This window comes from Lepus europaeus, unplaced genomic scaffold (assembly GCF_033115175.1).
Source record: "Lepus europaeus isolate LE1 unplaced genomic scaffold, mLepTim1.pri SCAFFOLD_34, whole genome shotgun sequence".
Classification (NCBI taxonomy): domain Eukaryota; kingdom Metazoa; phylum Chordata; class Mammalia; order Lagomorpha; family Leporidae; genus Lepus; species Lepus europaeus.
Genome location: NW_026909213.1, coordinates 3,150,260 through 3,163,241, shown reverse-complemented (window position 1 = coordinate 3,163,241; position 12,982 = coordinate 3,150,260). Strand labels below are relative to the sequence as shown.

Here is a 12,982-nt window from a genome sequence, read left to right as displayed (position 1 = left end):
ACTTGGACTTTGATATGAATTTCTTTAACAATTTTCTCTGCAGTGCAAGTTATTAAACTAAAACTACTCTATTTTCCAAATGTGTTCCAACAGAAATCCTTCATAACTTCTAGCATGTTATCTTAATAAAGAATAAAGTTCTTCTCTTTAAAAAATCTACTCTAAGTAGATTTTTCCCCTGTTTTTTTTTTAAATTAAAGATCCCAGCAGTGGTATTCTGAAATATTATCTTGAATTTGTGCATTTAAATTATATTGCAGTGGTATAGATGAATTCCACTGTTGGTATCCTTAAATTTTATTTCTGCTCACCAAGGTTAATCATGATTGTCTATATCTTTTTATAGTAATAATCACTTTTGAATTGTGTTCAGATATGCAGTTTCAGGTGTAATCATCAGAGCTGGTTAGTCAGGCATTCCAGATAGTGGTTCTTTTCAGAACCTTTTTTAAAGGGTTGGTTAACTACCTCAGTAGCAGAGGATTGAACTATACCCTGTCTGTACTGTACATAGAAAAGTCTTTGTAGATAAAAGCAAGGCTTGTTAAATATGAGGGTAAGATTTTAATATACCAAATGTAACATTCTTTAGTTTCGGAGGCTTGTAAGACTTCCTCATGACCATCATAACAGGTCTTGCTTTTGTCATATTTTGTGGCTGAAAAAGCAGCCTTGCTTCTTCAGATATTGTAGTTATTTGGATGTATAATAGTTTAGCAAGATGTTACTTTTGTAAGACATCAGATGTTCAAAAAAAAGTGCATCCAAACTTGTACTAAATACTGCAGTGTCCCTTTATAAAAAGTCAGACTAAAACTGACAATTGTACAGCAAAGCCTGACATTTGGATATTTTGAAGTTTTTTCAAAAATCATAGAAATTAGTATATGGCTGTAGTTTAGCTTTTTAGGTAAAAAGTATGTTTCATTAGTGCATTTCTTACTGCTGATCACTGTACAAATGTGAATCAGCTTTCCATTTCTTATGCAGGTCATGATAACTTGTAGAGTAGAGTACAATTATTTGTGCTATGTTTTTAATTTTCTAAAGCACCTTGATGACAGTGAGTGTTCAGTGGTGAAGCATCCTCTATTGAATCACCCTCAAAAATTTTTTTGCCAAGTCCTAAGTTGATAGCTTAAAGTCAAAAGTAAAATTATAGTTTAATTAGGTCTTGGTGTAAATAAATCCCTTCTCCCCTTCCCCAAAGGGATACTGCAGTTATATCACATAAACCCAATAGGCACCATGATGAAGATCAGAGCTTATACTTAATTAAGGTTGTATACACACCAGTTCCCCAGTAAATGCAAATTTAACAAGAAAATTAGACATGTCATATGTTCAAAATGCTCATGGCAAACAATCATTTTGCATTCCTGCAAATAAAATTGTTTTATACTGTAAAAAAAAAGAAAATAATAATAAACACTGAATTCAAGGGAGACTTTCAGAAAGGGTACTCTCACACATCACAGAGTCTGTGTAAAAGAATACACAGCCTTGCCCCTGGCTTCATGGAGAAGCATTCTAAACCTATCAAGCAGTATTCTTCAGATTTACCAAAATCTCCAGTAATTACCCTGGCCCTGCTGCCCTATAATTCTGAGTTGTGGGCAATGAAATTCCAGGAAACCAGGACCCAGAAAATGCTGTGATTCTAAATGTCCAATTCAGACTTTTTCATATTCCATAGGAATCTCAGCTCTTATGTTACCAAAAAATCCTTCATGAGGCAGGAACCAGGTAACTTTATTTTTCAGCGCTTAGGATTTTCTTGATTTTTATTACTAAATATCTACTATAGGAACACTAAACAAAAGGGCAAAAACATTAAGGAAAAATATCACTGGACAGGAAGCGTAACACAGCAGTTAAAAATGAACTCTGGAGTCAAACAATCCTAGCTCCATTCCTTACTAGATGTGTCCCTTGGTTTCCCTCTTTGTAAAACTGGGACAATAACAATACCTATCTCATTGAGTTACGGCTACTTTTTGAAAGCATTTAAAACAAAGCCTAGCATATAGTAAGCACTATATGTATTTGTAAAACTTCAGAAAAAAATCTTAACTGGGTTAATTTCTTCATGGATCTTTCAGATCTTCATACACATACATTTTAGATAGATAGATAGATAGATAGATAGATAGATAGATAGATTATAGATGGATATTTTATGTAGATATATAGATAGATATGTTTTTTACATTTCTGCATCCTTTTTATGCCTTCATGTTATGTATATTGAAGCAGTGTCCATAATTATCATTTATAGTGATTGCCTAAAACAAATTACAAACTACTTAACCAATTATGCAGTAATGCATAAATAATGGGCACTGACACACTGGGTTATTAAGTATCATCTCTTATTCCAACAAAATCAGTTTCATATGCCTATGTAACAACTTTTCCACCACTGGTAATCTCAGTTACTTACTAATCTTTCCTAAAGGAGGTTAATCTTGATCAACAGTAAACACTCCATTCCATACTATACTACATTTTTTCTTAAAATCAAACTTAGTATCCCATATCCTACTCCTTAAAGGGAACCTAGACCCTTACTTTATAATAGCAAAATCTGTATGTCTATTATTATGCACAAAATGTTATTGTAAAGCTTTCCACCCTATACCCCAGCTTAACAAAAAACAGTGTATTTCTAGTTAAAACACTATTCTCAGCATGTTTTCCCTTAACAATACACACTGATCTACAATAGGTGAGAGCTCTTGCTAAAACATGCCTTTTTGCCAGTCATGTACCTCAAGTATAGGTTCTTGGTAGGCCATAGGGGAGTTTAGAATTTTGGTCATCATTATTTTATATTGAGTAAGGACCACATACCTGCTGAAAGCTTTTCCCTATTCTTTTCATTCATAAGGTTTCTTCTAAGATATTTTCCACTGAATAACAAGGGGACACGTCTTAATAAAAATTCTTAATGAATAATTTCGCTTCTTCATTATATTTATGAGGTTTTTTTTCCCAGTGTGTTATCAAAAATCTTTCTGCAATTCAATTCAATTTTCTTCAGTGTGATTTCTCTGGTGTTGAAGCAGGGCTGAGTGACCACTAAAAGCTCTTTCACATCCATTGTATATAAAGTGTTTCTCTCCACTATGCGTTCTCTGATGAATAATGAGGGAAGAATCCTTACAGAAAGCTTTCTCACAATGCTTGTGTTTCTAGGATTTTTCTCCAGTACAGTTTCTCAAGTATACAATAAGGGAAGAATTCTCATTAAATGTTTTCCCATATTCATTACACCTGTATGGTTTATCTCCAGTATGAGTTCTCTGGTGTGCAATGAGATGAGAGCTACAATTAAAGGATCTTTCACATTGATTACATTTATGAGGTTTCTCACTAGTGTGAATTCTCCAATGTGCATCAAGGTGGCAGTACTGACTGAAAGACTTCCCACATTTATTGCATTCATAGGGCTTTTCTCCAGTAAGACTTCTTTGATGCCTGACAAGGTGAGCCATCTGCCTGAAAGATTTTCTGCATTTATTGCATTCATAGGGCTTAATTCCAGAATGAATGATTTCATGTTTAGTAAGGGATGAGTGTTCTCTAAATGCTTTGCCACATTCCTGACATTATAGGGCTTTTCTCCTGTATGAGTTCTCTGATGGGCAATAAGATGGGAGCTCCAGCTGAATGATTTGCCACATTCAGTACATTTTTATAGTTTTGCTCCAGAGTGAGTTCTTTCATGTTTACTAATGGCTGAGTAATCCCTAAAGGCTTTTTCACATTTGTCACATTTGAAGGACTTCTCTCCAGTCTGCATTCTCATATGGGCAATGAGATGAGAGCTCCAGCTGAAAGATTTCCCACATTCTGTACATTCAAAAGGTTTCTATCCAGTATGAGTTCTCTGATGTCCAATATGATGACAATTCCAATTGAAAGATTCCCCACATTCATTACATACATAAAGCTTTTCTCCTGTATGAATTCTCTTGCATACAATAAGATGAGAATTCCAGCTGCAGGCATTTCCGCATTCATTACATTTATAGGGTTTTATTCCAGTGTGGTTCCATTCATGTTTAGTCAGGGCTGAATGATTCCTAAAAAGCTTTCCACATTTATCACATGCATAGGATTTCTCTCCAGTATGAGATTTCATATGTTGAATAAGGCATGAGCTCCACATTCATTATAGTCATAGGGTTTCTCAGAACTATAAGTGCTTGTATGTTGTGTAAGGAATGTCATATCCAAAGACTTTTTCCCATTCCTTGTATGCATATGCTTTCTCTATAGTACCAATTTTTTGGTGTTCCATGAAGGATGAGAAGTAAAAGATATTCTCATATTCTTTGTAATCATTCTGGTTTTCTCCAACATGAAATCTTGGATGTTCACTAAATGGTGAGCTCTGGTTACAAATTTGATGACATTCCTTATATTGATAAGGATCCCTTTATGATCACCAAAATGTATTATATGATTGAAAGATTTAACAGCATCAGTACATTTGAAAAGATTATCTGTAGCTTGCATTCTTATAGTGTGAATAGGTTGAATGGACTGGTAGAGGATTTGTCATACTTATTTTCACAGGTAACCTTATCTGCATACATTATGCCTGAGTTACATTTCCAGCTTTCAGCATATTTTTCAGGCTTACAGAGATGTTCTACATGAGAAGCTCTCTGTGAAGGACCAAAGTTTAAGTTCTGGCTGTACTCTGACCCAAGTTCACAGAATTCTGAGCCTTTTTGAAACAGCACACTTGCTTTTGCATGGGAAACATTTGCCTCATAGCTGTACTCTGGTTCATGTGGTACATTTTTAATTGGTGTTTACTGTCTAAAACTTCTATCCTGGAGAACCAAGAATCATCCCATACATATTCTTCCAACCTCATTTCATGGGATTTTTCCTCCTCAAATATGCTTTCTATTGGGACCAATGCTTTACTTTCAATATTTTTTATTCATTCTGGACAAGTGCTTTAGGGTATGCTTACTCCACTGACCATGGCTCTTTGTCCAAACAGCAAGATGATCTCAGGCTTGGTGATCTGATTTTCCCACAGACAGCGGATGTCCATAGGTCTCCAGCTTTACATCATGGTACAGAGTCCGCTGAACAAGGTTCAACTGCCCCACTCTTCTTGAGTGAAGTCCACCACCACATCCTTGAAGGATACTGGTTCTTGGACAGGGGCTGCTGGGAGCCTGGAAGCCCTCCTCTCTTCCTCAGGGTTCCCATCCCTGTGCCAGGCAGGGTCCTGAGGACACAGAACCCAGGAGGGCCATGAGTCAACAGCTGCCATCCCCCAAGTCTGGTCTGTAAAGGCATCCCAGGAAGTCCACGGGTTAATGACTGATCTCTACCAACTGCAGGGCCAGGAGCACAATACACAACCTGGAATCCTCACAGATCAGTGGCTGCACAGAGCTAGGGGAAAGGGGGGAGTGGACAGCTACTGCTTAACGGGTACTAGGGTTTCTTCTGGAGGGTACGAAAATGCTCAACTCAGCCTGTTTGTCCTGGTGTGAAGTCACAGGCAGTTCTGTCTCCCAGACTCCCAACTCCATGTCTTGTGTAAGTCTCCAGACTTATCTGACGGATGCCTGGGGCTGTGTGTGAAGCATTAGCATACCCACTAGCAAAAAGAGCACCTGGATGGACCTATGCCAAAACCATCGTGTTCAGTTTGACATCTCCCAGTCATTACATATTAACAAGAACCTGAGGCTGTTCCCAACCCATTCCCAATATCTTCCACAGCTCTTTATGCAAACAGGCATGGATGAGAAATGCCTGCTAGCTAGCAGCCACCACCCCAGCCCCCTCGCAGGTGACACAGCAGGCTCAGCATCTCTTCCTTTGGCTTTTGTCCAGAGCTGAAGTTCGTCCTGGCCATGTGCTGAGTAACTCTGTGCGTGGCCCTTGGGACAAAGGTGCACCAGGACCAAAGCACAGGGACCACTGGGGCCTCCCTGGCCTGGCCAGAGGAGGCAGGGAGCCTAGAGCTGGGAGGAGGGAGGTTCCAGGGCCAATGGCGGCAGTGCTAAGGGGCCAGCCCAGGACCTGTCCTGGCGCTGCGCTGGCCCCCTGCCTGCTCTCATGAGCCTCTGGGCTCTCTGAGGTGACAGATGTAAAGGCTGCAGCCCCACAGCCCAGAGAAAGGCCTCACCTCCACCACAGAGGTAGATTACACTTGAATCTGTAAATTGGTTTGGTATTAGGGATATTTTAATAATATTAATTCTTTCAAATCAGGAACATGGAAATATTTTTCATTTCTTCTGTTTTTTTTTTCTACATTTTTCATTGATGTTTAATTTTCATTGTAGAAATCTTTCACATCCTTGATTAAATTTATTCCTATGTATTTAAAGTTGGTTATAGCTATTTAGAATAGAATAGTTTTTATAAGTTCTTTCTCAGCCAGATTACTTTAGATGTCTAAGAATTACATTAATTTTGTGTGTTGGTTTTGTATTCTGAAACTTTGTTGAATTCTCTACTAATCAGTGTAGAATCTTTTATGCCCTTATGTAAAGGATCATGTCTAATGTAAATAGAGATAATTTGATTTACTCATTTCTAATTTGTATCTCCTTAGTTGCTTTTTTCAAAATTTATTTATTTCATTGAAAGGTAGAAAGACAAAGAGATACACATAGAGAGAGATAGAGAGATATCTCTCCCACTGTTTCATGTCCCAAATGACCCCAACAGCCATGTCTGAACAGGACTGAGTCCAAAACTGAATAACTCCATCCAGGTCTCTCACCTGGGTGACAAGAGTTGAAGCAGTTGGACTATTTTTAAAGTTTATTTATTTATTTGAATGTCAGAATAACAGAGAGAGAGAGAGAGAGAGAGAGAGAGAGATTTTCCATTTGCTGGTTCACTCCCCAAGTGTACACAGTGGCCAACATTGGACCAGGCCAAAGTCAGGATCTTCATCTGGGTCTTCCACACAGTTACAAGGGCCCAAATATTTGGTCTATCTTCAACTTCCATATCTGGCACATTATCAAGTAGCTGGCATGGAACTAGAACAGCTGGAATTTGAACCAGTGCTGCTTGGGTCATTTTTGAAAACCTTTCCAAGAACATTTGAAGAAAGTGAGTTCAGATGTCAAATAACCAGGGACTGCAGCTCCGGCATAGTTTGTGAAGTCATTGCCTGCAGTGTTTGCATCCCATATGAGCACCAGTTCAAGTCCCTGCTGCTCTACTTCCCATCCAGCTCTCTGTTATGGCTTAAGAATGCACTAGAAGATGGCCCAAGTCCTTGGGCCCATACATTCATGTGGGGACCTGTAAGAAGCTCCTGGCTCCTGGATTCAGATCAATTCAGCTCCTGCCATTTCAGTCATTTGGGGGGTGAACTATTGGATGGAAGACCTCATCTCACTCTCTTTCTCTCTCTCTCTCCTTTTCAAATAAATAAATAAATCTTTAAAAAAAAGAAGTGGAGTAACTAGAACTTTTTTTGGCACTCTGACATGGGATGCTGGCATCACAGAAGACAGTTCAAACCACTCTGCCAAATTACCATCCCTATCATAATTCTCTCTCTCTCTCTCTCTCCTCTCTCATTTTAACAGCAATTCATTGAAAAACAAAAGTGTTTTGAGAATACATTCCTGTCTGGTTCCAGTTCATGATGGGAATGCTTTCAGATTTTCCCCATTCAATATTCCACATCCAATATTCAACAAATTACCTTTATTGTGTTGAGGCACATTTTGTATATACCCAACTTTTTAGATTTTTGTCATGAAGGAAGATTGTATTTTAGCAAATACTTTCTTTAAGTCTATTAAGAATTATATGGTTTTTAATCTCTCATTTAGTTAATATTTAAGATTTATTGATTTGCATATGTTGAATCATATCTGTATCCCTGAGATTTTCAAACACAAGCAAAATATTATAGGAAAGCACTTGATACAATTCAAACTACATTTTTTACTGTGAGAACTTATTCATTAGAAAAAAAAATGATGAAGTGAAAGAAATTATAAGGAATTGATATTTGGTGGAAAGTAGTCCATTATGATTATTTTGAAATTGGAAATAAAAGAGCATATCAACAAAGATAAATAAAGCAAAGATAAATAAAGCAAAGATTATGCCAATTGTCAGGATAATGTAATGGGAAAATACTAGAAATATGAGCTGCACATTTCAAATTCAACATTAATGTACAGAAAAGAAAAAAAGATGAAAGTTAGTGTAGTCTTGGAGATCTCTGGAATAACACAAAATTTATGACCTAGAAGAAAAAATAAATCAATTTGCATAAGGTAGTGTAGAGAAATCAAAATAAGAAAGCTGTGAGCACACCAGATAGCAGTTTGGTACTGATGACCTCACAATGAAGAAGCAAAGCAAGATGGTTGAGCAGCATTGCCTTTCTCTGGGATATTAATGATACATATGTGATACTTATTAATTCAAAGGCAAGAAACAAATATAAAAGCTGGTTAAATGGAAATCATATTGTGACTACAGTGTGTTAAACTGTCATTTAATAGGAACAATAATAAAATAATGAGTATATAAATGGATTTTGAAGAAAAATAGTCCACCTCAGTTAAATTAAAATCGAAAATTAAAAGTTTACAAATGAACATATATAAAAGAAATGTCATACCAGTTTTCAGGATGACAATTTAGGAAATATGCTATATCCAGATTCATGGTTCTGAAGTTCAAAATTACATGTAAATTTTAAATCCCTCCTAGCTCCAAAAAAAATGGGAATGGAATTCACTGGCCTAAGAGGTTCTGAGAAATTGTGAACAGGAAAGTTGCCAGGAGAAACTAAAGATTTTAGCTGGAGCTGATGACATCACCAGGAAAAGGCCACTCAGTTGACATAACATACACAGTACTGACATTGAACTGCATGAAGATACTGCTATTGCATACAAGTGATATTAATGAATTAAAGTAAATGAAAGGAAATGTGTATATTACAACATAAATTATACTACAAGAATTATTTAGCATTACTATGGAGGGCCCATAATGGGGTTACCAGCAGACATAAAGAATTTTGTTGAACAATAGTCTAATCTAATTCTGTTATAATTGGAAAACAAATTGAAGATAGAAAAGCAAAAGCCATGACAATAAACAGGATTACCTTAATGTGAAGACATTTTTATTAAAAGTTGCACTTTTGAACTTCACAATAAAAAGTTAATTTAGTGCCTTAAAACTCCATAAATGCTAAAGAAATATCACCTGGGAATGGAGAATTACTGCACTAGTATAAGACAATGTGGACATTGTCAGTACAACTTAGAGAATTTTCTGTGATATGATGATGTCACAACCAACAAGTAAGATGTTTTGAAGTTCACACTGGTAGGATATGCTTACTATAGGATAAAATTCATATTCCCAAATAACGGAACTTCACTGAAACAAAACAACAGAACTGATATTCACCCATTGCCATGAAAGTTATATATTGATTATTGGAAGTAATACAAAGTAATTTGCTAAACAGCAAAAATATAGTGGCAGGCAGATAGGAGGTAATTTAGTGAACTAAAAGGCACAACAGTGCTATATTTGAGAAAAGAATAGACATAGGACAACCAAGGAAAGTTTATACCATCTACTATAAAATCATACATGGAAGGTTTCTACATTGGGATCTACACTTTATAAAATATCAACAATCAAAGATTTACTTACATTCCTATAGACCACAAGAAAAGTTAAGACTTATGTCACCTCAAAAAGATAGGATTACAATACTGGCCAAAGTCAATTCTCAAAAGAGGTATCTATGAACATGGCCAAGAAAACTAAGCAAAAGTTTTGGCTTTAATGATCCCATTGTGAAAGAGCCAAACAAAATGGAGTAAGTTTTGAGAGGTAGGATTTGCTACATGGCTTTAGATCCACTTCAAGTATGTCTGGTGGGGAGAAGATGATAGCTAAAATATTTGAGTGCCTGCTACCACCCACCTGGGAGGCCTGGTATATTTCAGGGCCCCTTGCTGTGATCTGGTCTAGTCCTGGATGGTGTAGCCATTGGGGGAGTGAACCATTAGATGGAAGATCCATCTTTCTCTCCCTTACTCCCTGACTCATTCCCTAATTGTTTTATATAATACAATTTAAAAATATAAACATGAACAATGTCAGGAAAATATCCCCAATTCAGTGATATTCTAATCAAAAACCCAATCAAGATGATCACATGTTCACTCTACTAGCATTGGTAGACATAAGGTATTGATAATATGCACGATAGTAATATTCTGAAAGAAAAAAATGAATGTTATGAAAAAATTTTGAATACTATAAAGTAGAAATAAATAGTAAGAATAGTAGTGACAAGTAGATATAAAGGAATAATTTAATATGAATAATGTTCATATTGGGATGGGACACCTGTGATCTATTCAGAGATTCCCAAGGCCACAGTTTCGCATAGCTTTTAGTGCAGGGGGCCTGGGCTCCACTTCCTGTGTTGGCACCATGCCCCCCTCCACCCCTACCCTGCTCCTTCTCCTGCTCGCCAACAGTGGGCAGTCTCAGCAGCCTCCATCTCTGCACGCCCTCCCTGCTGCACAGACAGGAGATGCAGAGACCCACTGGGTTGTAGATAGACACACCCACTCAACAGGCTGGCCCCAGGGTTGCAGTTTGCCCCATCCCAATGGCTCAGTCTGAGCTGGGAGGTCCAGCAACCCTCCAACCATTTCTGTGATTGCTGCCTTGCCCACTGCTGGAAACTATCCCCCTGTTTCCATGTGAGGCTATCAGGGAAAGAGACATGGTAACCAATGTCTTGGGTGACTTCAGATCACTTAACTGTCCTTGCCTCCTGACCTCAGTGTTTGTCTCCAGTGCCACCCTATATGCCCCCATGATCTGTCTCTCTAGACCCACACTCCTGTCACTTGTGCTTGGGGCACGTCACAGGTCCTCAGAAATGTTACTGAATAAAGTCACTGCATTTGCCTTTAGGAAGTCAGGCTTGGCTTTAGCAGGTGCAGCTGATATTGGTGAGCATAGAGAACCACATCCGGGGAGGCAGGGGTGTTGCATTGTGACCACTCCTCCTGAGGGTTTACTTTGTGCCCACATTGGTCCAGGGTTTGGCACTCCTCCAAGGCAGGTACTGTGGCTGTTCCCACTGCATAGATGTGAAAGCTGAGGCTCAGCGAGGTCTTTTGCCTTGCCTAAGCTCTCTCATTTCACTGGGCATGGAACCAGGATTCTCCTTGCTCTTTCCCATTCACCACTTGCCCCTCCCACTGTCCAAGGACAGACCAGGTCCCAGCACTGGAGGGATCCCAGGGTGCAGGGATTTCCATCCTGCCATGTGAATGTATGACCGGGGCTGTTCTCTGAGTGTCCTGTGCGGTGGCAGCTTGGAGGGGCAGGGCTAACAGATTCTCTCTAGCTTTTGTGCACCTCAAGTTTCTCTGCAGAGGTGGATGAAGGAGAGGGCTTCCTGGAGCTGCTACCCTCACTTTCCTGTCCCCTCCAGCCCTCAAGTGTTGTCACATCAGTCGGGGAAGACACTCTCTGAAGCTCTGAGTTGGTGACTCACTCTGGGGGAGGTTTCCAGTGGCATTCAGTCTCTGTTGACACCGAGTGAGTGCTCGCCCCAGGTTGGTGGTGACATTAACCATGAGGATGGTGCTGCCCTGTTTGCCATGGCTGCAGGATCCTGATGCAGCAGCTATACATGGGAGGGGCATGGCGGGAGGCTGTGCTTAGGGCATTGTTCCTGAGCATGGCTGGGGTGCACCCTGGCTGATCCAGGGGCCAAGGGCACTTCTGTGTTCTGTCCACTTGGCAGACAGCAGGGGACCAGGGCGAGGTCGAGAGGGCTTCCTGCAGATCCATGTGCGGTTGTGGCCACCGCGGCCTCACTTCAGTGCAATGACATCTTTGTTGTCCCAGCTGAGATAAGGCCTTGTAGCCAGTGCTGGGGCCTGTGTGTCCCTTGGCCAGGGTGCAATGCACAGTGCCCTGGGAGGCTGATCCTTGTTGGACGAAATGTATTCAAGCAGCAGGAGCCCTTCCAATTTTTCCAGCAGAGGTGCCATCTGCGCAAGGTAGAGAGGGTGTTCTTGCAGGCTCCCCACCCCCCAGCCATCTGACAAGTTAAGCAAATGGTTATTTTACAGGGCCACTGCTGTCTCTAGCTCCAGGCATGAACAGCAAGCACCACCACGGAGGAAGAAAGGTCCAGTTGATATTGTCCCTCAGAAGCTTCCACCTCTTTTCCTGGCTTGGAGGGCTCGTGGCTTTGCTGTGGGCCATGGGCGCATTTAGCCATCCTAATATCAGACAAAATAGTTGCACATAAAAAATTTAAAAGATACAAAGAAGGGTACCATGAAATGATCAAAGGATCAAGTAAACACGAAGAAATGACTATTATAAAAGTATATACACCTAACTACAGGGCACTTGGATACATAAAAAAATGTTAGTGGATTTAAAGAGAGACATAGACTCAAATACACTAGTAATGGGGCACTTCAATAACCCACTTTCAGCAATGTAAAGATCAACCAGAGAGAAAATCAACAAGGAGACAACAGAGTTATTGACACTATAGACCAAATGGATTTCACAGATACCTATAGAACATTCCACCCTAAAGCTTCAAAATACACAGCAGTGGATTCACACCAGTGAATCCACAGCAGTGTATGAAATTTCTCTAGGTTAGACCACATGCTATGCCATTAAGCAAGTCTCAAAAATTCATAAAAATTGAATTACACCATACACCTTCTCTGATCAATGGAATGAAGTTGGAGATAGATCTTCCATCTACCAGTTCACTCTCAAAATGGTTACAATGTCTGAGTGGCTGGGACCAGGCGGGGCCCAAGCCAGGAGCTTCACAATGAAACCGGGTCTCCCAAATAGGTGTCAGGTTCTCAAGCACTTGATCCATCTTCCATTGCTTTTCCCAGTGAATTAGGAGAGAACTAGATCA

The 12,982-nt window shown here is 39.4% G+C and overlaps 1 pseudogene; it reads right to left on the bottom strand.

The window, feature by feature from the left end:
- Positions 1 to 3,029: 3,029 nt before the first annotated feature.
- Positions 3,030 to 11,726, bottom strand: LOC133754948 (zinc finger protein 606-like; annotated as a pseudogene).
- Between the last annotated feature and the right edge of the window lie 1,256 nt (positions 11,727 to 12,982).